The sequence below is a fragment of the Equus caballus genome, chromosome 14, assembly GCF_041296265.1.
Source record: "Equus caballus isolate H_3958 breed thoroughbred chromosome 14, TB-T2T, whole genome shotgun sequence".
NCBI classification, from domain to species: domain Eukaryota; kingdom Metazoa; phylum Chordata; class Mammalia; order Perissodactyla; family Equidae; genus Equus; species Equus caballus.
In genome coordinates this window covers 3,286,950-3,312,920 of record NC_091697.1, presented here as the reverse complement: position 1 = coordinate 3,312,920, position 25,971 = coordinate 3,286,950, and positions in this window count along the sequence as shown.

Sequence of the window (25,971 nt, the reverse complement as noted above, 5' to 3'; positions counted from 1 at the left end):
CTCGCCCTTTGGAAAGAAGCCTGCACGTTGTGCCTTTCAGCTCTAGGGCAAAGTAGCACACCCAGAGCAGAAGTCCTACTTCAGCCAGATCAGGCCTGCAAAGAAACTGCGTTTCACAGGCCTTTGGAAGAGATGTTCCCACTAGGCTGTAAGAGCACTGTGCAGAGCGAGTTGTTTCTTAGCTTCCCAAAGAGCTGGAAGCAAGATGCTGTGGGGCCCAACTCGCCCTTTGGAAAGAAGCCTGCACGTTGTGCCTTTCAGCTCTAGGGCAAAGTAGCACACCCAGAGCAGAAGTCCTACTTCAGCCAGATCAGGCCTGCAAAGAAACTGCGTTTCACAGGCCTTTGGAAGAGATGTTCCCGGTAGGCTGTAAGAGCACTGTGCAGAGCGAGTTGTTTCTTAGCTTCCCAAAGAGCTGGAAGCAAGATGCTGTGGGGCCCAACTCGCCCTTTGGAAAGAAGCCTGAACGTTGTGCCTTTCAGCTCTAGGGCAAAGTAGCACACCCAGAGCAGAAGTCCTACTTCAGCCAGATCAGGCCTGCAAAGAAACTGCGTTTCACAGGCCTTTGGAAGAGATGTTCCCGGTAGGCTGTAAGAGCACTGTGCAGAGCGAGTTGTTTCTTAGCTTCCCAAAGAGCTGGAAGCAAGATGCTGTGGGGCCCAACTCGCCCTTTGGAAAGAAGCCTGCACGTTGTGCCTCTCAGCTCTAGGGCAAAGTAGCGCACCCAGAGCAGAAGTCCTACTTCAGCCAGATCAGGCCTGCAAAGAAACTGCGTTTCACAGGCCTTTGGAAGACATGTTCCCGGTAGGCTGTAAGAGCACTGTGCAGAGCGAGTTGTTTCTTAGCTTCTCAAAGAGCTGGAAGCAAGATGCTGTGGGGCCCAACTCGCGCTTTGGAAAGAAGCCTGCACGTTGTGCCTTTCAGCTCTAGGGCAAAGTAGCACACCCAGAGCAGAAGTCCTACTTCTGCCAGATCAGGCCTGCAAAGAAACTGCGTTTCACAGGCCTTTGGAAGAGATGTTCCCACTAGGCTGTAAGAGCACTGTGCAGAGCGAGTTGTTTCTTAGCTTCCCAAAGAGCTGGAAGCAAGATGCTGTGGGGCCCAACTCGCCCTTTGGAAAGAAGCCTGCACGTTGTGCCTTTCAGCTCTAGGGCAAAGTAGCACACCCAGAGCAGAAGTCCTACTTCAGCCAGATCAGGCCTGCAAAGAAACTGCGTTTCACAGGCCTTTGGAAGAGATGTTCCCGGTAGGCTGTAAGAGCACTGTGCAGAGCGAGTTGTTTCTTAGCTTCCCAAAGAGCTGGAAGCAAGATGCTGTGGGGCCCAACTCGCCCTTTGGAAAGAAGCCTGCACGTTGTGCCTTTCAGCTCTAGGGCAAAGTAGCACACCCAGAGCAGAAGTCCTACTTCAGCCAGATCAGGCCTGCAAAGAAACTGCGTTTCACAGGCCTTTGGAAGAGATGTTCCCGGTAGGCTGTAAGAGCACTGTGCAGAGCGAGTTGTTTCTTAGCTTCCCAAAGAGCTGGAAGCAAGATGCTGTGGGGCCCAACTCGCCCTTTGGAAAGAAGCCTGCACGTTGTGCCTCTCAGCTCTAGGGCAAAGTAGCGCACCCAGAGCAGAAGTCCTACTTCAGCCAGATCAGGCCTGCAAAGAAACTGCGTTTCACAGGCCTTTGGAAGACATGTTCCCGGTAGGCTGTAAGAGCACTGTGCAGAGCGAGTTGTTTCTTAGCTTCTCAAAGAGCTGGAAGCAAGATGCTGTGGGGCCCAACTCGCGCTTTGGAAAGAAGCCTGCACGTTGTGCCTTTCAGCTCTAGGGCAAAGTAGCACACCCAGAGCAGAAGTCCTACTTCTGCCAGATCAGGCCTGCAAAGAAACTGCGTTTCACAGGCCTTTGGAAGAGATGTTCCCACTAGGCTGTAAGAGCACTGTGCAGAGCGAGTTGTTTCTTAGCTTCCCAAAGAGCTGGAAGCAAGATGCTGTGGGGCCCAACTCGCCCTTTGGAAAGAAGCCTGCACGTTGTGCCTTTCAGCTCTAGGGCAAAGTAGCACACCCAGAGCAGAAGTCCTACTTCAGCCAGATCAGGCCTGCAAAGAAACTGCGTTTCACAGGCCTTTGGAAGAGATGTTCCCGGTAGGCTGTAAGAGCACTGTGCAGAGCGAGTTGTTTCTTAGCTTCCCAAAGAGCTGGAAGCAAGATGCTGTGGGGCCCAACTCGCCCTTTGGAAAGAAGCCTGCACGTTGTGCCTTTCAGCTCTAGGGCAAAGTAGCACACCCAGAGCAGAAGTCCTACTTCAGCCAGATCAGGCCTGCAAAGAAACTGCGTTTCACAGGCCTTTGGAAGAGATGTTCCCGGTAGGCTGTAAGAGCACTGTGCAGAGCGAGTTGTTTCTTAGCTTCCCAAAGAGCTGGAAGCAAGATGCTGTGGGGCCCAACTCGCCCTTTGGAAAGAAGCCTGCACGTTGTGCCTTTCAGCTCTAGGGCAAAGTAGCACACCCAGAGCAGAAGTCCTACTTCAGCCAGATCAGGCCTGCAAAGAAACTGCGTTTCACAGGCCTTTGGAAGAGATGTTCCCGGTAGGCTGTAAGAGCACTGTGCAGAGCGAGTTGTTTCTTAGCTTCCCAAAGAGCTGGAAGCAAGATGCTGTGGGGCCCAACTCGCCCTTTGGAAAGAAGCCTGCACGTTGTGCCTTTCAGCTCTAGGGCATAGTAGCACACCCAGAGCAGAAGTCCTACTTCAGCCAGATCAGGCCTGCAAAGAAACTGCGTTTCAAAGGCCTTTGGAAGACATGTTCCCGGTAGGCTGTAAGAGCACTGTTTAGAGCGAGTTGTTTCTTAGCTTCCCAAAGAGCTGGAAGCAAGATGCTGTGGGGCCCAACTCGCCCTTTGGAAAGAAGCCTGCACGTTGTGCCTTTCAGCTCTAGGGCAAAGTAGCACACCCAGAGCAGAAGTCCTACTTCAGCCAGATCAGGCCTGCAAAGAAACTGCGTTTCACAGGCCTTTGGAAGAGATGTTCCCACTAGGCTGTAAGAGCACTGTGCAGAGCGAGTTGTTTCTTAGCTTCCCAAAGAGCTGGAAGCAAGATGCTGTGGGGCCCAACTCGTCCTTTGGAAAGAAGCCTGCACGTTGTGCCTTTCAGCTCTAGGGCAAAGTAGCACACCCAGAGCAGAAGTGCTACTTCAGCCAGATCAGGCCTGCAAAGAAACTGCGTTTCACAGGCCTTTGGAAGAGATGTTCCCACTAGGCTGTAAGAGCACTGTGCAGAGCGAGTTGTTTCTTAGCTTCCCAAAGAGCTGGAAGCAAGATGCTGTGGGGCCCAACTCGCCCTTTGGAAAGAAGCCTGCACGTTGTGCCTTTCAGCTCTAGGGCAAAGTAGCACACCCAGAGCAGAAGTCCTACTTCAGCCAGATCAGGCCTGCAAATAAACTGCGTTTCACAGGCCTTTGGAAGAGATGTTCCCGGTAGGCTGTAAGAGCACTGTGCAGAGCGAGTTGTTTCTTAGCTTCCCAAAGAGCTGGAAGCAAGATGCTGTGGGGCCCAACTCGCCCTTTGGAAAGAAGCCTGCACGTTGTGCCTTTCAGCTCTAGGGCAAAGTAGCACACCCACAGCAGAAGTCCTACTTCAGCCAGATCAGGCCTGCAAAGAAACTGCGTTTCACAGGCCTTTGGAAGAGATGTTCCCGGTAGGCTGTAAGAGCACTGTGCAGAGCGAGTTGTTTCTTAGCTTCCCAAAGAGCTGGAAGCAAGATGCTGTGGGGCCCAACTCGCCCTTTGGAAAGAAGCCTGCACGTTGTGCCTTTCAGCTCTAGGGCAAAGTAGCACACCCAGAGCAGAAGTCCTACTTCAGCCAGATCAGGCCTGCAAAGAAACTGCGTTTCACAGGCCTTTGGAAGAGATGTTCCCACTAGGCTGTAAGAGCACTGTGCAGAGCGAGTTGTTTCTTAGCTTCCCAAAGAGCTGGAAGCAAGATGCTGTGGGGCCCAACTCGCCCTTTGGAAAGAAGCCTGCACGTTGTGCCTTTCAGCTCTAGGGCAAAGTAGCAGACCCAGAGCAGAAGTCCTACTCCAGCCAGATCAGGCCTGCAAAGAAACTGCGTTTCACAGGCCTTTGGAAGAGATGTTCCCGGTAGGCTGTAAGAGCACTGTGCAGAGCGAGTTGTTTCTTAGCTTCCCAAAGAGCTGGAAGCAAGATGCTGTGGGGCCCAACTCGCCCTTTGGAAAGAAGCCTGCACGTTGTGCCTTTCAGCTCTAGGGCAAAGTAGCACACCCAGAGCAGAAGTCCTACTTCAGCCAGATCAGGCCTGCAAAGAAACTGCGTTTCACAGGCCTTTGGAAGAGATGTTCCCGGTAGGCTGTAAGAGCACTGTGCAGAGCGAGTTGTTTCTTAGCTTCCCAAAGAGCTGGAAGCAAGATGCTGTGGGGCCCAACTCGCCCTTTGGAAAGAAGCCTGAACGTTGTGCCTTTCGGCTCTAGGGCAAAGTAGCACACCCAGAGCAGAAGTCCTACTTCAGCCAGATCAGGCCTGCAAAGAAACTGCGTTTCACAGGCCTTTGGAAGACATGTTCCCGGTAGGCTGTAAGAGCACTGTGCAGAGCGAGTTGTTTCTTAGCTTCCCAAAGAGCTGGAAGCAAGATGCTGTGGGGCCCAACTCGCCCTTTGGAAAGAAGCCTGCACGTTGTGCCTTTCAGCTCTAGGGCATAGTAGCACACCCAGAGCAGAAGTCCTACTTCAGCCAGATCAGGCCTGCAAAGAAACTGCGTTTCAAAGGCCTTTGGAAGACATGTTCCCGGTAGGCTGTAAGAGCACTGTGCAGAGCGAGTTGTTTCTTAGCTTCCCAAAGAGCTGGAAGCAAGATGCTGTGGGGCCCAACTCGCCCTTTGGAAAGAAGCCTGCACGTTGTGCCTTTCAGCTCTAGGGCAAAGTAGCACACCCAGAGCAGAAGTCCTACTTCAGCCAGATCAGGCCTGCAAAGAAACTGCGTTTCACAGGCCTTTGGAAGAGATGTTCCCACTAGGCTGTAAGAGCACTGTGCAGAGCGAGTTGTTTCTTAGCTTCCCAAAGAGCTGGAAGCAAGATGCTGTGGGGCCCAACTCGCCCTTTGGAAAGAAGCCTGCACGTTGTGCCTTTCAGCTCTAGGGCAAAGTAGCACACCCAGAGCAGAAGTCCTACTTCAGCCAGATCAGGCCTGCAAAGAAACTGCGTTTCACAGGCCTTTGGAAGAGATGTTCCCACTAGGCTGTAAGAGCACTGTGCAGAGCGAGTTGTTTCTTAGCTTCCCAAAGAGCTGGAAGCAAGATGCTGTGGGGCCCAACTCGCCCTTTGGAAAGAAGCCTGCACGTTGTGCCTTTCAGCTCTAGGGCAAAGTAGCACACCCAGAGCAGAAGTCCTACTTCAGCCAGATCAGGGCTGCAAAGAAACTGCGTTTCACAGGCCTTTGGAAGAGATGTTCCCGGTAGGCTGTAAGAGCACTGTGCAGAGCGAGTTGTTTCTTAGCTTCCCAAAGAGCTGGAAGCAAGATGCTGTGGGGCCCAACTCGCCCTTTGGAAAGAAGCCTGCACGTTGTGCCTTTCAGCTCTAGGGCAAAGTAGCACACCCAGAGCAGAAGTCCTACTTCAGCCAGATCAGGCCTGCAAAGAAACTGCGTTTCACAGGCCTTTGGAAGAGATGTTCCCACTAGGCTGTAAGAGCACTGTGCAGAGCGAGTTGTTTCTTAGCTTCCCAAAGAGCTGGAAGCAAGATGCTGTGGGGCCCAACTCGCCCTTTGGAAAGAAGCCTGCACGTTGTGCCTTTCAGCTCTAGGGCAAAGTAGCACACCCAGAGCAGAAGTCCTACTTCAGCCAGATCAGGCCTGCAAAGAAACTGCGTTTCACAGGCCTTTGGAAGAGATGTTCCCAGTAGGCTGTAAGAGCACTGTGCAGAGCGAGTTGTTTCTTAGCTTCCCAAAGAGCTGGAAGCAAGATGCTGTGGGGCCCAACTCGCCCTTTGGAAAGAAGCCTGCACGTTGTGCCTTTCAGCTCTAGGGCAAAGTAGCACACCCAGAGCAGAAGTCCTACTTCAGCCAGATCAGGCCTGCAAAGAAACTGCGTTTCACAGGCCTTTGGAAGACATGTTCCCGGTAGGCTGTAAGAGCACTGTGCAGAGCGAGTTGTTTCTTAGCTTCTCAAAGAGCTGGAAGCAAGATGCTGTGGGGCCCAACTCGCCCTTTGGAAAGAAGCCTGCACGTTGTGCCTTTCAGCTCTAGGGCAAAGTAGCACACCCAGAGCAGAAGTCCTACTTCAGCCAGATCAGGCCTGCAAAGAAACTGCGTTTCACAGGCCTTTGGAAGACATGTTCCCGGTAGGCTGTAAGAGCACTGTGCAGAGCGAGTTGTTTCTTAGCTTCTCAAAGAGCTGGAAGCAAGATGCTGTGGGGCCCAACTCGCCCTTTGGAAAGAAGCCTGCACGTTGTGCCTTTCAGCTCTAGGGCAAAGTAGCACACCCAGAGCAGAAGTCCTACTTCAGCCAGATCAGGCCTGCAAAGAAACTGCGTTTCACAGGCCCTTGGAAGAGATGTTCCCACTAGGCTGTAAGAGCACTGTGCAGAGCGAGTTGTTTCTTAGCTTCCCAAAGAGCTGGAAGCAAGATGCTGTGGGGCCCAACTCGCCCTTTGGAAAGAAGCCTGCACGTTGTGCCTTTCAGCTCTAGGGCAAAGTAGCACACCCAGAGCAGAAGTCCTACTTCAGCCAGATCAGGCCTGCAAAGAAACTGCGTTTCACAGGCCTTTGGAAGAGATGTTCCCGGTAGGCTGTAAGAGCACTGTGCAGAGCGAGTTGTTTCTTAGCTTCCCAAAGAGCTGGAAGCAAGATGCTGTGGGGCCCAACTCGCCCTTTGGAAAGAAGCCTGAACGTTGTGCCTTTCAGCTCTAGGGCAAAGTAGCACACCCAGAGCAGAAGTCCTACTTCAGCCAGATCAGGCCTGCAAAGAAACTGCGTTTCACAGGCCTTTGGAAGAGATGTTCCCGGTAGGCTGTAAGAGCACTGTGCAGAGCGAGTTGTTTCTTAGCTTCCCAAAGAGCTGGAAGCAAGATGCTGTGGGGCCCAACTCGCCCTTTGGAAAGAAGCCTGCACGTTGTGCCTCTCAGCTCTAGGGCAAAGTAGCACACCCAGAGCAGAAGTCCTACTTCAGCCAGATCAGGCCTGCAAAGAAACTGCGTTTCACAGGCCTTTGGAAGACATGTTCCCGGTAGGCTGTAAGAGCACTGTGCAGAGCGAGTTGTTTCTTAGCTTCTCAAAGAGCTGGAAGCAAGATGCTGTGGGGCCCAACTCGCGCTTTGGAAAGAAGCCTGCACGTTGTGCCTTTCAGCTCTAGGGCAAAGTAGCACACCCAGAGCAGAAGTCCTACTTCTGCCAGATCAGGCCTGCAAAGAAACTGCGTTTCACAGGCCTTTGGAAGAGATGTTCCCACTAGGCTGTAAGAGCACTGTGCAGAGCGAGTTGTTTCTTAGCTTCCCAAAGAGCTGGAAGCAAGATGCTGTGGGGCCCAACTCGCCCTTTGGAAAGAAGCCTGCACGTTGTGCCTTTCAGCTCTAGGGCAAAGTAGCACACCCAGAGCAGAAGTCCTACTTCAGCCAGATCAGGCCTGCAAAGAAACTGCGTTTCACAGGCCTTTGGAAGAGATGTTCCCACTAGGCTGTAAGAGCACTGTGCAGAGCGAGTTGTTTCTTAGCTTCCCAAAGAGCTGGAAGCAAGATGCTGTGGGGCCCAACTCGCCCTTTGGAAAGAAGCCTGCACGTTGTGCCTTTCAGCTCTAGGGCAAAGTAGCACACCCAGAGCAGAAGTCCTACTTCAGCCAGATCAGGCCTGCAAAGAAACTGCGTTTCACAGGCCTTTGGAAGAGATGTTCCCGGTAGGCTGTAAGAGCACTGTGCAGAGCGAGTTGTTTCTTAGCTTCCCAAAGAGCTGGAAGCAAGATGCTGTGGGGCCCAACTCGCCCTTTGGAAAGAAGCCTGCACGTTGTGCCTTTCAGCTCTAGGGCAAAGTAGCACACCCAGAGCAGAAGTCCTACTTCAGCCAGATCAGGCCTGCAAAGAAACTGCGTTTCACAGGCCTTTGGAAGAGATGTTCCCGGTAGGCTGTAAGAGCACTGTGCAGAGCGAGTTGTTTCTTAGCTTCCCAAAGAGCTGGAAGCAAGATGCTGTGGGGCCCAACTCGCCCTTTGGAAAGAAGCCTGCACGTTGTGCCTTTCAGCTCTAGGGCATAGTAGCACACCCAGAGCAGAAGTCCTACTTCAGCCAGATCAGGCCTGCAAAGAAACTGCGTTTCAAAGGCCTTTGGAAGACATGTTCCCGGTAGGCTGTAAGAGCACTGTTTAGAGCGAGTTGTTTCTTAGCTTCCCAAAGAGCTGGAAGCAAGATGCTGTGGGGCCCAACTCGCCCTTTGGAAAGAAGCCTGCACGTTGTGCCTTTCAGCTCTAGGGCAAAGTAGCACACCCAGAGCAGAAGTCCTACTTCAGCCAGATCAGGCCTGCAAAGAAACTGCGTTTCACAGGCCTTTGGAAGAGATGTTCCCACTAGGCTGTAAGAGCACTGTGCAGAGCGAGTTGTTTCTTAGCTTCCCAAAGAGCTGGAAGCAAGATGCTGTGGGGCCCAACTCGTCCTTTGGAAAGAAGCCTGCACGTTGTGCCTTTCAGCTCTAGGGCAAAGTAGCACACCCAGAGCAGAAGTGCTACTTCAGCCAGATCAGGCCTGCAAAGAAACTGCGTTTCACAGGCCTTTGGAAGAGATGTTCCCACTAGGCTGTAAGAGCACTGTGCAGAGCGAGTTGTTTCTTAGCTTCCCAAAGAGCTGGAAGCAAGATGCTGTGGGGCCCAACTCGCCCTTTGGAAAGAAGCCTGCACGTTGTGCCTTTCAGCTCTAGGGCAAAGTAGCACACCCAGAGCAGAAGTCCTACTTCAGCCAGATCAGGCCTGCAAATAAACTGCGTTTCACAGGCCTTTGGAAGAGATGTTCCCGGTAGGCTGTAAGAGCACTGTGCAGAGCGAGTTGTTTCTTAGCTTCCCAAAGAGCTGGAAGCAAGATGCTGTGGGGCCCAACTCGCCCTTTGGAAAGAAGCCTGCACGTTGTGCCTTTCAGCTCTAGGGCAAAGTAGCACACCCAGAGCAGAAGTCCTACTTCAGCCAGATCAGGCCTGCAAAGAAACTGCGTTTCACAGGCCTTTGGAAGAGATGTTCCCGGTAGGCTGTAAGAGCACTGTTTAGAGCGAGTTGTTTCTTAGCTTCCCAAAGAGCTGGAAGCAAGATGCTGTGGGGCCCAACTCGCCCTTTGGAAAGAAGCCTGCACGTTGTGCCTTTCAGCTCTAGGGCAAAGTAGCACACCCAGAGCAGAAGTCCTACTTCAGCCAGATCAGGCCTGCAAAGAAACTGCGTTTCACAGGCCTTTGGAAGAGATGTTCCCACTAGGCTGTAAGAGCACTGTGCAGAGCGAGTTGTTTCTTAGCTTCCCAAAGAGCTGGAAGCAAGATGCTGTGGGGCCCAACTCGTCCTTTGGAAAGAAGCCTGCACGTTGTGCCTTTCAGCTCTAGGGCAAAGTAGCACACCCAGAGCAGAAGTGCTACTTCAGCCAGATCAGGCCTGCAAAGAAACTGCGTTTCACAGGCCTTTGGAAGAGATGTTCCCACTAGGCTGTAAGAGCACTGTGCAGAGCGAGTTGTTTCTTAGCTTCCCAAAGAGCTGGAAGCAAGATGCTGTGGGGCCCAACTCGCCCTTTGGAAAGAAGCCTGCACGTTGTGCCTTTCAGCTCTAGGGCAAAGTAGCACACCCAGAGCAGAAGTCCTACTTCAGCCAGATCAGGCCTGCAAATAAACTGCGTTTCACAGGCCTTTGGAAGAGATGTTCCCGGTAGGCTGTAAGAGCACTGTGCAGAGCGAGTTGTTTCTTAGCTTCCCAAAGAGCTGGAAGCAAGATGCTGTGGGGCCCAACTCGCCCTTTGGAAAGAAGCCTGCACGTTGTGCCTTTCAGCTCTAGGGCAAAGTAGCACACCCAGAGCAGAAGTCCTACTTCAGCCAGATCAGGCCTGCAAAGAAACTGCGTTTCACAGGCCTTTGGAAGAGATGTTCCCGGTAGGCTGTAAGAGCACTGTGCAGAGCGAGTTGTTTCTTAGCTTCCCAAAGAGCTGGAAGCAAGATGCTGTGGGGCCCAACTCGCCCTTTGGAAAGAAGCCTGCACGTTGTGCCTTTCAGCTCTAGGGCAAAGTAGCACACCCAGAGCAGAAGTCCTACTTCAGCCAGATCAGGCCTGCAAAGAAACTGCGTTTCACAGGCCTTTGGAAGAGATGTTCCCACTAGGCTGTAAGAGCACTGTGCAGAGCGAGTTGTTTCTTAGCTTCCCAAAGAGCTGGAAGCAAGATGCTGTGGGGCCCAACTCGTCCTTTGGAAAGAAGCCTGCACGTTGTGCCTTTCAGCTCTAGGGCAAAGTAGCACACCCAGAGCAGAAGTGCTACTTCAGCCAGATCAGGCCTGCAAAGAAACTGCGTTTCACAGGCCTTTGGAAGAGATGCTCCCGGTAGGCTATAAGAGCACTGTGCAGAGCGAGTTGTTTCTTAGCTTCCCAAAGAGCTGGAAGCAAGATGCTGTGGGGCCCAACTCGCCCTTTGGAAAGAAGCCTGCACGTTGTGCCTTTCAGCTCTAGGGCAAAGTAGCACACCCAGAGCAGAAGTCCTACTTCAGCCAGATCAGGCCTGCAAAGAAACTGCGTTTCACAGGCCTTTGGAAGAGATGTTCCCGGTAGGCTGTAAGAGCACTGTGCAGAGCGAGTTGTTTCTTAGCTTCCCAAAGAGCTGGAAGCAAGATGCTGTGGGGCCCAACTCGCCCTTTGGAAAGAAGCCTGCACGTTGTGCCTTTCAGCTCTAGGGCAAAGTAGCACACCCAGAGCAGAAGTCCTACTTCAGCCAGATCAGGCCTGCAAAGAAACTGCGTTTCACAGGCCTTTGGAAGAGATGTTCCCGGTAGGCTGTAAGAGCACTGTGCAGAGCGAGTTGTTTCTTAGCTTCCCAAAGAGCTGGAAGCAAGATGCTGTGGGGCCCAACTCGCCCTTTGGAAAGAAGCCTGCACGTTGTGCCTTTCAGCTCTAGGGCAAAGTAGCACACCCAGAGCAGAAGTCCTACTTCAGCCAGATCAGGCCTGCAAAGAAACTGCGTTTCACAGGCCTTTGGAAGAGATGTTCCCGGTAGGCTGTAAGAGCACTGTGCAGAGCGAGTTGTTTCTTAGCTTCCCAAAGAGCTGGAAGCAAGATGCTGTGGGGCCCAACTCGCCCTTTGGAAAGAAGCCTGCACGTTGTGCCTTTCAGCTCTAGGGCAAAGTAGCACACCCAGAGCAGAAGTCCTACTTCAGCCAGATCAGGCCTGCAAAGAAACTGCGTTTCACAGGCCTTTGGAAGAGATGTTCCCACTAGGCTGTAAGAGCACTGTGCAGAGCGAGTTGTTTCTTAGCTTCCCAAAGAGCTGGAAGCAAGATGCTGTGGGGCCCAACTCGCCCTTTGGAAAGAAGCCTGCACGTTGTGCCTTTCAGCTCTAGGGCAAAGTAGCAGACCCAGAGCAGAAGTCCTACTCCAGCCAGATCAGGCCTGCAAAGAAACTGCGTTTCACAGGCCTTTGGAAGAGATGTTCCCGGTAGGCTGTAAGAGCACTGTGCAGAGCGAGTTGTTTCTTAGCTTCCCAAAGAGCTGGAAGCAAGATGCTGTGGGGCCCAACTCGCCCTTTGGAAAGAAGCCTGCACGTTTTGCCTTTCAGCTCTAGGGCAAAGTAGCACACCCAGAGCAGAAGTCCTACTTCAGCCAGATCAGGCCTGCAAAGAAACTGCGTTTCACAGGCCTTTGGAAGAGATGTTCCCGGTAGGCTGTAAGAGCACTGTGCAGAGCGAGTTGTTTCTTAGCTTCCCAAAGAGCTGGAAGCAAGATGCTGTGGGGCCCAACTCGCCCTTTGGAAAGAAGCCTGAACGTTGTGCCTTTCAGCTCTAGGGCAAAGTAGCACACCCAGAGCAGAAGTCCTACTTCAGCCAGATCAGGCCTGCAAAGAAACTGCGTTTCACAGGCCTTTGGAAGACATGTTCCCGGTAGGCTGTAAGAGCACTGTGCAGAGCGAGTTGTTTCTTAGCTTCCCAAAGAGCTGGAAGCAAGATGCTGTGGGGCCCAACTCGCCCTTTGGAAAGAAGCCTGCACGTTGTGCCTTTCAGCTCTAGGGCAAAGTAGCACACCCAGAGCAGAAGTCCTACTTCAGCCAGATCAGGCCTGCAAAGAAACTGCGTTTCACAGGCCTTTGGAAGAGATGTTCCCACTAGGCTGTAAGAGCACTGTGCAGAGCGAGTTGTTTCTTAGCTTCCCAAAGAGCTGGAAGCAAGATGCTGTGGGGCCCAACTCGTCCTTTGGAAAGAAGCCTGCACGTTGTGCCTTTCAGCTCTAGGGCAAAGTAGCACACCCAGAGCAGAAGTGCTACTTCAGCCAGATCAGGCCTGCAAAGAAACTGCGTTTCACAGGCCTTTGGAAGAGATGTTCCCACTAGGCTGTAAGAGCACTGTGCAGAGCGAGTTGTTTCTTAGCTTCCCAAAGAGCTGGAAGCAAGATGCTGTGGGGCCCAACTCGCCCTTTGGAAAGAAGCCTGCACGTTGTGCCTTTCAGCTCTAGGGCAAAGTAGCACACCCAGAGCAGAAGTCCTACTTCAGCCAGATCAGGCCTGCAAAGAAACTGCGTTTCACAGGCCTTTGGAAGAGATGTTCCCGGTAGGCTGTAAGAGCACTGTGCAGAGCGAGTTGTTTCTTAGCTTCCCAAAGAGCTGGAAGCAAGATGCTGTGGGGCCCAACTCGCCCTTTGGAAAGAAGCCTGCACGTTGTGCCTTTCAGCTCTAGGGCAAAGTAGCACACCCAGAGCAGAAGTCCTACTTCAGCCAGATCAGGCCTGCAAAGAAACTGCGTTTCACAGGCCTTTGGAAGAGATGTTCCCACTAGGCTGTAAGAGCACTGTGCAGAGCGAGTTGTTTCTTAGCTTCCCAAAGAGCTGGAAGCAAGATGCTGTGGGGCCCAACTCGCCCTTTGGAAAGAAGCCTGCACGTTGTGCCTTTCAGCTCTAGGGCAAAGTAGCACACCCAGAGCAGAAGTCCTACTTCAGCCAGATCAGGCCTGCAAAGAAACTGCGTTTCACAGGCCTTTGGTAGAGATGTTCCCACTAGGCTGTAAGAGCACTGTGCAGAGCGAGTTGTTTCTTAGCTTCCCAAAGAGCTGGAAGCAAGATGCTGTGGGGCCCAACTCGCCCTTTGGAAAGAAGCCTGCACGTTGTGCCTTTCAGCTCTAGGGCAAAGTAGCAGACCCAGAGCAGAAGTCCTACTCCAGCCAGATCAGGCCTGCAAAGAAACAGCGTTTCACAGGCCTTTGGAAGAGATGTTCCCGGTAGGCTGTAAGAGCACTGTGCAGAGCGAGTTGTTTCTTAGCTTCCCAAAGAGCTGGAAGCAAGATGCTGTGGGGCCCAACTCGCCCTTTGGAAAGAAGCCTGCACGTTGTGCCTTTCAGCTCTAGGGCAAAGTAGCACACCCAGAGCAGAAGTCCTACTTCAGCCAGATCAGGCCTGCAAAGAAACTGCGTTTCACAGGCCTTTGGAAGAGATGTTCCCGGTAGGCTGTAAGAGCACTGTGCAGAGCGAGTTGTTTCTTAGCTTCCCAAAGAGCTGGAAGCAAGATGCTGTGGGGCCCAACTCGCCCTTTGGAAAGAAGCCTGAACGTTGTGCCTTTCGGCTCTAGGGCAAAGTAGCACACCCAGAGCAGAAGTCCTACTTCAGCCAGATCAGGCCTGCAAAGAAACTGCGTTTCACAGGCCTTTGGAAGACATGTTCCCGGTAGGCTGTAAGAGCACTGTGCAGAGCGAGTTGTTTCTTAGCTTCCCAAAGAGCTGGAAGCAAGATGCTGTGGGGCCCAACTCGCCCTTTGGAAAGAAGCCTGCACGTTGTGCCTTTCAGCTCTAGGGCATAGTAGCACACCCAGAGCAGAAGTCCTACTTCAGCCAGATCAGGCCTGCAAAGAAACTGCGTTTCAAAGGCCTTTGGAAGACATGTTCCCGGTAGGCTGTAAGAGCACTGTGCAGAGCGAGTTGTTTCTTAGCTTCCCAAAGAGCTGGAAGCAAGATGCTGTGGGGCCCAACTCGCCCTTTGGAAAGAAGCCTGCACGTTGTGCCTTTCAGCTCTAGGGCAAAGTAGCACACCCAGAGCAGAAGTCCTACTTCAGCCAGATCAGGCCTGCAAAGAAACTGCGTTTCACAGGCCTTTGGAAGAGATGTTCCCACTAGGCTGTAAGAGCACTGTGCAGAGCGAGTTGTTTCTTAGCTTCCCAAAGAGCTGGAAGCAAGATGCTGTGGGGCCCAACTCGTCCTTTGGAAAGAAGCCTGCACGTTGTGCCTTTCAGCTCTAGGGCAAAGTAGCACACCCAGAGCAGAAGTGCTACTTCAGCCAGATCAGGCCTGCAAAGAAACTGCGTTTCACAGGCCTTTGGAAGAGATGTTCCCACTAGGCTGTAAGAGCACTGTGCAGAGCGAGTTGTTTCTTAGCTTCCCAAAGAGCTGGAAGCAAGATGCTGTGGGGCCCAACTCGCCCTTTGGAAAGAAGCCTGCACGTTGTGCCTTTCAGCTCTAGGGCAAAGTAGCACACCCAGAGCAGAAGTCCTACTTCAGCCAGATCAGGCCTGCAAATAAACTGCGTTTCACAGGCCTTTGGAAGAGATGTTCCCGGTAGGCTGTAAGAGCACTGTGCAGAGCGAGTTGTTTCTTAGCTTCCCAAAGAGCTGGAAGCAAGATGCTGTGGGGCCCAACTCGCCCTATGGAAAGAAGCCTGCACGTTGTGCCTTTCAGCTCTAGGGCAAAGTAGCACACCCAGAGCAGAAGTCCTACTTCAGCCAGATCAGGCCTGCAAATAAACTGCGTTTCACAGGCCTTTGGAAGAGATGTTCCCGGTAGGCTGTAAGAGCACTGTGCAGAGCGAGTTGTTTCTTAGCTTCCCAAAGAGCTGGAAGCAAGATGCTGTGGGGCCCAACTCGCCCTTTGGAAAGAAGCCTGCACGTTGTGCCTTTCAGCTCTAGGGCAAAGTAGCACACCCAGAGCAGAAGTCCTACTTCAGCCAGATCAGGCCTGCAAAGAAACTGCGTTTCACAGGCCTTTGGAAGAGATGTTCCCGGTAGGCTGTAAGAGCACTGTGCAGAGCGAGTTGTTTCTTAGCTTCCCAAAGAGCTGGAAGCAAGATGCTGTGGGGCCCAACTCGCCCTTTGGAAAGAAGCCTGCACGTTGTGCCTTTCAGCTCTAGGGCAAAGTAGCACACCTAGAGCAGAAGTCCTACTTCAGCCAGATCAGGCCTGCAAAGAAACTGCGTTTCACAGGCCTTTGGAAGAGATGTTCCCACTAGGCTGTAAGAGCACTGTGCAGAGCGAGTTGTTTCTTAGCTTCCCAAAGAGCTGGAAGCAAGATGCTGTGGGGCCCAACTCGCCCTTTGGAAAGAAGCCTGCACGTTGTGCCTTTCAGCTCTAGGGCAAAGTAGCAGACCCAGAGCAGAAGTCCTACTCCAGCCAGATCAGGCCTGCAAAGAAACTGCGTTTCACAGGCCTTTGGAAGAGATGTTCCCGGTAGGCTGTAAGAGCACTGTGCAGAGCGAGTTGTTTCTTAGCTTCCCAAAGAGCTGGAAGCAAGATGCTGTGGGGCCCAACTCGCCCTTTGGAAAGAAGCCTGCACGTTGTGCCTTTCAGCTCTAGGGCAAAGTAGCACACCCAGAGCAGAAGTCCTACTTCAGCCAGATCAGGCCTGCAAAGAAACTGCGTTTCACAGGCCTTTGGAAGAGATGTTCCCGGTAGGCTGTAAGAGCACTGTGCAGAGCGAGTTGTTTCTTAGCTTCCCAAAGAGCTGGAAGCAAGATGCTGTGGGGCCCAACTCGCCCTTTGGAAAGAAGCCTGAACGTTGTGCCTTTCAGCTCTAGGGCAAAGTAGCACACCCAGAGCAGAAGTCCTACTTCAGCCAGATCAGGCCTGCAAAGAAACTGCGTTTCACAGGCCTTTGGAAGACATGTTCCCGGTAGGCTGTAAGAGCACTGTGCAGAGCGAGTTGTTTCTTAGCTTCCCAAAGAGCTGGAAGCAAGATGCTGTGGGGCCCAACTCGCCCTTTGGAAAGAAGCCTGCACGTTGTGCCTTTCAGCTCTAGGGCAAAGTAGCACACCCAGAGCAGAAGTCCTACTTCAGCCAGATCAGGCCTGCAAAGAAACTGCGTTTCACAGGCCTTTGGAAGAGTTGTTCCCACTAGGCTGTAAGAGCACTGTGCAGAGCGAGTTGTTTCTTAGCTTCCCAAAGAGCTGGAAGCAAGATGCTGTGGGGCCCAACTCGTCCTTTGGAAAGAAGCCTGCACGTTGTGCCTTTCAGCTCTAGGGCAAAGTAGCACACCCAGAGCAGAAGTGCTACTTCAGCCAGATCAGGCCTGCAAAGAAACTGCGTTTCACAGGCCTTTGGAAGAGATGTTCCCACTAGGCTGTAAGAGCACTGTGCAGAGCGAGTTGTTTCTTAGCTTCCCAAAGAGCTGGAAGCAAGATGCTGTGGGGCCCAACTCGCCCTTTGGAAAGAAGCCTGCACGTTGTGCCTTTCAGCTCTAGGGCAAAGTAGCACACCCAGAGCAGAAGTCCTACTTCAGCCAGATCAGGCCTGCAAATAAACTGCGTTTCACAGGCCTTTGGAAGAGATGTTCCCGGTAGGCTGTAAGAGCACTGTGCAGAGCGAGTTGTTTCTTAGCTTCCCAAAGAGCTGGAAGCAAGATGCTGTGGGGCCCAACTCGCCCTTTGGAAAGAAGCCTGCACGTTGTGCCTTTCAGCTCTAGGGCAAAGTAGCACACCCAGAGCAGAAGTCCTACTTCAGCCAGATCAGGCCTGCAAAGAAACTGCGTTTCACAGGCCTTTGGAAGAGATGTTCCCGGTAGGCTGTAAGAGCACTGTGCAGAGCGAGTTGTTTCTTAGCTTCCCAAAGAGCTGGAAGCAAGATGCTGTGGGGCCCAACTCGCCCTTTGGAAAGAAGCCTGCACGTTGTGCCTTTCAGCTCTAGGGCAAAGTAGCACACCCAGAGCAGAAGTCCTACTTCAGCCAGATCAGGCCTGCAAAGAAACTGCGTTTCACAGGCCTTTGGAAGAGATGTTCCCGGTAGGCTGTAAGAGCACTGTGCAGAGCGAGTTGTTTCTTAGCTTCCCAAAGAGCTGGAAGCAAGATGCTGTGGGGCCCAACTCGCCCTTTGGAAAGAAGCCTGCACGTTGTGCCTTTCAGCTCTAGGGCAAAGTAGCACACCCAGAGCAGAAGTCCTACTTCAGCCAGATCAGGCCTGCAAAGAAACTGCGTTTCACAGGCCTTTGGAAGAGATGTTCCCGGTAGGCTGTAAGAGCACTGTGCAGAGCGAGTTGTTTCTTAGCTTCCCAAAGAGCTGGAAGCAAGATGCTGTGGGGCCCAACTCGCCCTTTGGAAAGAAGCCTGAACGTTGTGCCTTTCGGCTCTAGGGCAAAGTAGCACACCCAGAGCAGAAGTCCTACTTCAGCCAGATCAGGCCTGCAAAGAAACTGCGTTTCACAGGCCTTTGGAAGACATGTTCCCGGTAGGCTGTAAGAGCACTGTGCAGAGCGAGTTGTTTCTTAGCTTCCCAAAGAGCTGGAAGCAAGATGCTGTGGGGCCCAACTCGCCCTTTGGAAAGAAGCCTGCACGTTGTGCCTTTCAGCTCTAGGGCATAGTAGCACACCCAGAGCAGAAGTCCTACTTCAGCCAGATCAGGCCTGCAAAGAAACTGCGTTTCAAAGGCCTTTGGAAGACATGTTCCCGGTAGGCTGTAAGAGCACTGTGCAGAGCGAGTTGTTTCTTAGCTTCCCAAAGAGCTGGAAGCAAGATGCTGTGGGGCCCAACTCGCCCTTTGGAAAGAAGCCTGCACGTTGTGCCTTTCAGCTCTAGGGCAAAGTAGCACACCCAGAGCAGAAGTCCTACTTCAGCCAGATCAGGCCTGCAAAGAAACTGCGTTTCACAGGCCTTTGGAAGAGATGTTCCCACTAGGCTGTAAGAGCACTGTGCAGAGCGAGTTGTTTCTTAGCTTCCCAAAGAGCTGGAAGCAAGATGCTGTGGGGCCCAACTCGCCCTTTGGAAAGAAGCCTGCACGTTGTGCCTTTCAGCTCTAGGGCAAAGTAGCACTCCCAGAGCAGAAGTGCTACTTCAGCCAGATCAGGCCTGCAAAGAAACTGCGTTTCACAGGCCTTTGGAAGAGATGTTCCCACTAGGCTGTAAGAGCACTGTGCAGAGCGAGTTGTTTCTTAGCTTCCCAAAGAGCTGGAAGCAAGATGCTGTGGGGCCCAACTCGCCCTTTGGAAAGAAGCCTGCACGTTGTGCCTTTCAGCTCTAGGGCAAAGTAGCACACCCAGAGCAGAAGTCCTACTTCAGCCAGATCAGGCCTGCAAAGAAACTGCGTTTCACAGGCCTTTGGAAGAGATGTTCCCGGTAGGCTGTAAGAGCACTGTGCAGAGCGAGTTGTTTCTTAGCTTCCCAAAGAGCTGGAAGCAAGATGCTGTGGGGCCCAACTCGCCCTATGGAAAGAAGCCTGCACGTTGTGCCTTTCAGCTCTAGGGCAAAGTAGCACACCCAGAGCAGAAGTCCTACTTCAGCCAGATCAGGCCTGCAAATAAACTGCGTTTCACAGGCCTTTGGAAGAGATGTTCCCGGTAGGCTGTAAGAGCACTGTGCAGAGCGAGTTGTTTCTTAGCTTCCCAAAGAGCTGGAAGCAAGATGCTGTGGGGCCCAACTCGCCCTTTGGAAAGAAGCCTGCACGTTGTGCCTTTCAGCTCTAGGGCAAAGTAGCACACCCAGAGCAGAAGTCCTACTTCAGCCAGATCAGGCCTGCAAAGAAACTGCGTTTCACAGGCCTTTGGAAGAGATGTTCCCGGTAGGCTGTAAGAGCACTGTGCAGAGCGAGTTGTTTCTTAGCTTCCCAAAGAGCTGGAAGCAAGATGCTGTGGGGCCCAACTCGCCCTTTGGAAAGAAGCCTGCACGTTGTGCCTTTCAGCTCTAGGGCAATGTAGCACACCCAGAGCAGAAGTCCTACTTCAGCCAGATCAGGCCTGCAAAGAAACTGCGTTTCACAGGCCTTTGGAAGAGATGTTCCCACTAGGCTGTAAGAGCACTGTGCAGAGCGAGTTGTTTCTTAGCTTCCCAAAGAGCTGGAAGCAAGATGCTGTGGGGCCCAACTCGCCCTTTGGAAAGAAGCCTGCACGTTGTGCCTTTCAGCTCTAGGGCAAAGTAGCAGACCCAGAGCAGAAGTCCTACTCCAGCCAGATCAGGCCTGCAAAGAAACTGCGTTTCACAGGCCTTTGGAAGAGATGTTCCCGGTAGGCTGTAAGAGCACTGTGCAGAGCGAGTTGTTTCTTAGCTTCCCAAAGAGCTGGAAGCAAGATGCTGTGGGGCCCAACTCGCCCTTTGGAAAGAAGCCTGCACGTTGTGCCTTTCAGCTCTAGGGCAAAGTAGCACACCCAGAGCAGAAGTCCTACTTCAGCCAGATCAGGCCTGCAAAGAAACTGCGTTTCACAGGCCTTTGGAAGAGATGTTCCCGGTAGGCTGTAAGAGCACTGTGCAGAGCGAGTTGTTTCTTAGCTTCCCAAAGAGCTGGAAGCAAGATGCTGTGGGGCCCAACTCGCCCTTTGGAAAGAAGCCTGAACGTTGTGCCTTTCAGCTCTAGGGCAAAGTAGCACACCCAGAGCAGAAGTCCTACTTCAGCCAGATCAGGCCTGCAAAGAAACTGCGTTTCACAGGCCTTTGGAAGACATGTTCCCGGTAGGCTGTAAGAGCACTGTGCAGAGCGAGTTGTTTCTTAGCTTCCCAAAGAGCTGGAAGCAAGATGCTGTGGGGCCCAACTCGCCCTTTGGAAAGAAGCCTGCACGTTGTGCCTTTCAGCTCTAGGGCAAAGTAGCACACCCAGAGCAGAAGTCCTACTTCAGCCAGATCAGGCCTGCAAAGAAACTGCGTTTCACAGGCCTTTGGAAGAGATGTTCCCACTAGGCTGTAAGAGCACTGTGCAGAGCGAGTTGTTTCTTAGCTTCCCAAAGAGCTGGAAGCAAGATGCTGTGGGGCCCAACTCGTCCTTTGGAAAGAAGCCTGCACGTTGTGCCTTTCAGCTCTAGGGCAAAGTAGCACACCCAGAGCAGAAGTGCTACTTCAGCCAGATCAGGCCTGCAAAGAAACTGCGTTTCACAGGCCTTTGGAAGAGATGTTCCCACTAGGCTGTAAGAGCACTGTGCAGAGCGAGTTGTTTCTTAGCTTCCCAAAGAGCTGGAAGCAAGATGCTGTGGGGCCCAACTCGCCCTTTGGAAAGAAGCCTGCACGTTGTGCCTTTCAGCTCTAGGGCAAAGTAGCACACCCAGAGCAGAAGTCCTACTTCAGCCAGATCAGGCCTGCAAAGAAACTGCGTTTCACAGGCCTTTGGAAGAGATGTTCCCGGTAGGCTGTAAGAGCACTGTGCAGAGCGAGTTGTTTCTTAGCTTCCCAAAGAGCTGGAAGCAAGATGCTGTGGGGCCCAACTCGCCCTTTGGAAAGAAGCCTGCACGTTGTGCCTTTCAGCTCTAGGGCAAAGTAGCACACCCAGAGCAGAAGTCCTACTTCAGCCAGATCAGGCCTGCAAAGAAACTGCGTTTCACAGGCCTTTGGAAGAGATGTTCCCGGTAGGCTGTAAGAGCACTGTGCAGAGCGAGTTGTTTCTTAGCTTCCCAAAGAGCTGGAAGCAAGATGCTGTGGGGCCCAACTCGCCCTTTGGAAAGAAGCCTGCACGTTGTGCCTTTCAGCTCTAGGGCAAAGTAGCACACCCAGAGCAGAAGTCCTACTTCAGCCAGATCAGGCCTGCAAAGAAACTGCGTTTCACAGGCCTTTGGAAGAGATGTTCCCACTAGGCTGTAAGAGCACTGTGCAGAGCGAGTTGTTTCTTAGCTTCCCAAAGAGCTGGAAGCAAGATGCTGTGGGGCCCAACTCGCCCTTTGGAAAGAAGCCTGCACGTTGTGCCTTTCAGCTCTAGGGCAAAGTAGCAGACCCAGAGCAGAAGTCCTACTCCAGCCAGATCAGGCCTGCAAAGAAACTGCGTTTCACAGGCCTTTGGAAGAGATGTTCCCGGTAGGCTGTAAGAGCACTGTGCAGAGCGAGTTGTTTCTTAGCTTCCCAAAGAGCTGGAAGCAAGATGCTGTGGGGCCCAACTCGCCCTTTGGAAAGAAGCCTGAACGTTGTGCCTTTCAGCTCTAGGGCAAAGTAGCACACCCAGAGCAGAAGTCCTACTTCAGCCAGATCAAGCCTGCAAAGAAACTGCGTTTCACAGGCCTTTGGAAGACATGTTCCCGGTAGGCTGTAAGAGCACTGTGCAGAGCGAGTTGTTTCTTAGCTTCCCAAACAGCTGGAAGCAAGATGCTGTGGGGCCCAACTCGCCCTTTGGAAAGAAGCCTGCACGTTGTGCCTTTCAGCTCTAGGGCATAGTAGCACACCCAGAGCAGAAGTCCTACTTCAGCCAGATCAGGCCTGCAAAGAAACTGCGTTTCACAGGCCTTTGGAAGACATGTTCCCGGTAGGCTGTAAGAGCACTGTGCAGAGCGAGTTGTTTCTTAGCTTCCCAAAGAGCTGGAAGCAAGATGCTGTGGGGCCCAACTCGCCCTTTGGAAAGAAGCCTGCACGTTGTGCCTTTCAGCTCTAGGGCAAAGTAGCACACCCAGAGCAGAAGTCCTACTTCAGCCAGATCAGGCCTGCAAAGAAACTGCGTTTCACAGGCCTTTGGAAGAGATGTTCCCGGTAGGCTGTAAGAGCACTGTGCAGAGCGAGTTGTTTCTTAGCTTCCCAAAGAGCTGGAAGCAAGATGCTGTGGGGCCCAACTCGCCCTTTGGAAAGAAGCCTGCACGTTGTGCCTTTCAGCTCTAGGGCAAAGTAGCACACCCAGAGCAGAAGTCCTACTTCAGCCAGATCAGGCCTGCAAAGCAACTGCGTTTCACAGGCCTTTGGAAGAGATGTTCCCACTAGGCTGTAAGAGCACTGTGCAGAGCGAGTTGTTTCTTAGCTTCCCAAAGAGCTGGAAGCAAGATGCTGTGGGGCCCAACTCGCCCTTTGGAAAGAAGCCTGCACGTTGTGCCTTTCAGCTCTAGGGCAAAGTAGCACACCCAGAGCAGAAGTCCTACTTCAGCCAGATCAGGCCTGCAAAGAAACTGCGTTTCACAGGCCTTTGGAAGACATGTTCCCGGTAGGCTGTAAGAGCACTGTGCAGAGCGAGTTGTTTCTTAGCTTCCCAAAGAGCTGGAAGCAAGATGCTGTGGGGCCCAACTCGCCCTTTGGAAAGAAGCCTGCACGTTGTGCCTTTCAGCTCTAGGGCAAAGTAGCACACCCAGAGCAGAAGTCCTACTTCAGCCAGATCAGGCCTGCAAAGAAACTGCGTTTCACAGGCCTTTGGAAGAGATGTTCCCGGTAGGCTGTAAGAGCACTGTGCAGAGCGAGTTGTTTCTTAGCTTCCCAAAGAGCTGGAAGCAAGATGCTGTGGGGCCCAACTCGCCCTTTGGAAAGAAGCCTGCACGTTGTGCCTTTCAGCTCTAGGTCAAAGTAGCACACCCAGAGCAGAAGTCCTACTTCAGCAAGATCAGGCCTGCAAAGAAACTGCGTTTCACAGGCCTTTGGAAGAGATGTTCCCACTAGGCTGTAAGAGCACTGTGCAGAGCGAGTTGTTTCTTAGCTTCCCAAAGAGCTGGAAGCAAGATGCTGTGGGGCCCAACTCGCCCTTTGGAAAGAAGCCTGCACGTTGTGCCTTTTAGCTCTAGGGCAAAGTAGCACACCCAGAGCAGAAGTCCTACTTCAGCCAGATCAGGCCTGCAAAGAAACTGCGTTTCACAGGCCTTTGGAAGAGATGTTCCCGGTAGGCTGTAAGAGCACTGTGCAGAGCGAGTTGTTTCTTAGCTTCCCAAAGAGCTGGAAGCAAGATGCTGTGGGGCCCAACTCGCCCTTTGGAAAGAAGCCTGCACGTTGTGCCTTTCAGCTCTAGGGCAAAGTAGCACACCCAGAGCAGAAGTCCTACTCCAGCCAGATCAGGCCTGCAAAGACACTGCGTTTCACAGGCCTTTGGAAGAGATGTTCCCGGTAGGCTGTAAGAGCACTGTGCAGAGCGAGTTGTTTCTTAGCTTCCCAAAGAGCTGGAAGCAAGATGCTGTGGGGCCCAACTCGCCCTTTGGAAAGAAGCCTGCACGTTGTGCCTTTCAGCTCTAGGGCCAAGTAGCACACCCAGAGCAGAAGTCCTACTTCAGCCAGATCAGGCCTGCAAAGAAACTGCGTTTCACAGGCCTTTGGAAGAGATGTTCCCACTAGGCTGTAAGAGCACTGTGCAGAGCGAGTTGTTTCTTAGCTTCCCAAAGAGATGGAAGCAAGATGCTGTGGGGCCCAACTCGCCCTTTGGAAAGAAGCCTGCACGTTGTGCCTTTCAGCTCTAGGGCAAAGTAGCACACCCAGAGCAGAAGTCCTACTTCAGCCAGATCAGGCCTGCAAAGAAACTGCGTTTCACAGGCCTTTGGAAGAGATGTTCCCAGTAGGCTGTAAGAGCACTGTGCAGAGCGAGTTGTTTCTTAGCTTCCCAAAGAGCTGGAAGCAAGATGCTGTGGGGCCCAACTCGCCCTTTGGAAAGAAGCCTGCACGTTGTGCCTTTCAGCTCTAGGGCAAAGTAGCACACCCAGAGCAGAAGTCCTACTTCAGCCAGATCAGGCCTGCAAAGAAACTGCGTTTCACAGGCCTTTGGAAGAGATGTTCCCGGTAGGCTGTAAGAGCACTGTGCAGAGCGAGTTGTTTCTTAGCTTCCCAAAGAGCTGGAAGCAAGATGCTGTGGGGCCCAACTCGCCCTTTGGAAAGAAGCCTGCACGTTGTGCCTTTCAGCTCTAGGGCAAAGTAGCACACCCAGAGCAGAAGTCCTACTTCAGCCAGATCAGGCCTGCAAAGAAACTGCGTTTCACAGGCCTTTGGAAGAGATGTTCCCGGTAGGCTGTAAGAGCACTGTGCAGAGCGAGTTGTTTCTTAGCTTCCCAAAGAGCTGGAAGCAAGATGCTGTGGGGCCCAACTCGCCCTTTGGAAAGAAGCCTGCACGTTGTGCCTTTCAGCTCTAGGGCAAAGTAGCACACCCAGAGCAGAAGTCCTACTTCAGCCAGATCAGGCCTGCAAAGAAACTGCGTTTCACAGGCCTTTGGAAGAGATGTTCCCGGTAGGCTGTAAGAGCACTGTGCAGAGCGAGTTGTTTCTTAGCTTCCCAAAGAGCTGGAAGCAAGATGCTGTGGGGCCCAACTCGCCCTATGGAAAGAAGCCTGAACGTTGTGCCTTTCAGCTCTAGGGCAAAGTAGCACACCCAGAGCAGAAGTCCTACTTCAGCCAGATCAGGCCTGCAAAGAAACTGCGTTTCACAGGCCTTTGGAAGACATGTTCCCGGTAGGCTGTAAGAGCACTGTGCAGAGCGCGTTGTTTCTTAGCTTCTCAAAGAGCTGGAAGCAAGATGCTGTGGGGCCCAACTCGCCCTTTGGAAAGAAGCCTGCACGTTGTGCCTTTCAGCTCTAGGGCAAAGTAGCACACCCAGAGCAGAAGTCCTACTTCAGCCAGATCAGGCCTGCAAAGAAACTGCGTTTCACAGGCCTTTGGAAGACATGTTCCCGGTAGGCTGTAAGAGCACTGTGCAGAGCGAGTTGTTTCTTAGCTTCTCAAAGAGCTGGAAGCAAGATGCTGTGGGGCCCAACTCGCCCTTTGGAAAGAAGCCTGCACGTTGTGCCTTTCAGCTCTAGGGCAAAGTAGCACACCCAGAGCAGAAGTCCTACTTCAGCCAGATCAGGCCTGCAAAGAAACTGCGTTTCACAGGCCTTTGGAAGAGATGTTCCCACTAGGCTGTAAGAGCACTGTGCAGAGCGAGTTGTTTCTTAGCTTCCCAAAGAGCTGGAAGCAAGATGCTGTGGGGCCCAACTCGCCCTTTGGAAAGAAGCCTGCACGTTGCGCCTTTCAGCTCTAGGGCAAAGTAGCACACCCAGAGCAGAAGTCCTACTTCAGCCAGATCAGGCCTGCAAAGAAACTGCGTTTCACAGGCCTTTGGAAGAGATGTTCCCGGTAGGCTGTAAGAGCACTGTGCAGAGCGAGTTGTTTCTTAGCTTCCCAAAGAGCTGGAAGCAAGATGCTGTGGGGCCCAACTCGCCCTTTGGCAAGAAGCCTGAACGTTGTGCCTTTCAGCTCTAGGGCAAAGTAGCACACCCAGAGCAGAAGTCCTACTTCAGCCAGATCAGGCCTGCAAAGAAACTGCGTTTCACAGGCCTTTGGAAGAGATGTTCCCGGTAGGCTGTAAGAGCACTGTGCAGAGCGAGTTGTTTCTTAGCTTCCCAAAGAGCTGGAAGCAAGATGCTGTGGGGCCCAACTCGCCCTTTGGAAAGAAGCCTGCACGTTGTGCCTCTCAGCTCTAGGGCAAAGTAGCACACCCAGAGCAGAAGTCCTACTTCAGCCAGATCAGGCCTGCAAAGAAACTGCGTTTCACAGGCCTTTGGAAGACATGTTCCCGGTAGGCTGTAAGAGCACTGTGCAGAGCGAGTTGTTTCTTAGCTTCCCAAAGAGCTGGAAGCAAGATGCTGTGGGGCCCAACTCGCCCTTTGGAAAGAAGCCTGCACGTTGTGCCTTTCAGCTCTAGGGCATAGTAGCACACCCAGAGCAGAAGTCCTACTTCAGCCAGATCAGGCCTGCAAAGAAACTGCGTTTCAAAGGCCTTTGGAAGACATGTTCCCGGTAGGCTGTAAGAGCACTATGCAGAGCGAGTTGTTTCTTAGCTTCCCAAAGAGCTGGAAGCAAGATGTTGTGGGGCCCAACTCGCCCTTTGGAAAGAAGCCTGCACGTTGTGCCTTTCAGCTCTAGGGCAAAGTAGCACACCCAGAGCAGAAGTCCTACTTCAGCCAGATCAGGCCTGCAAAGAAACTGCGTTT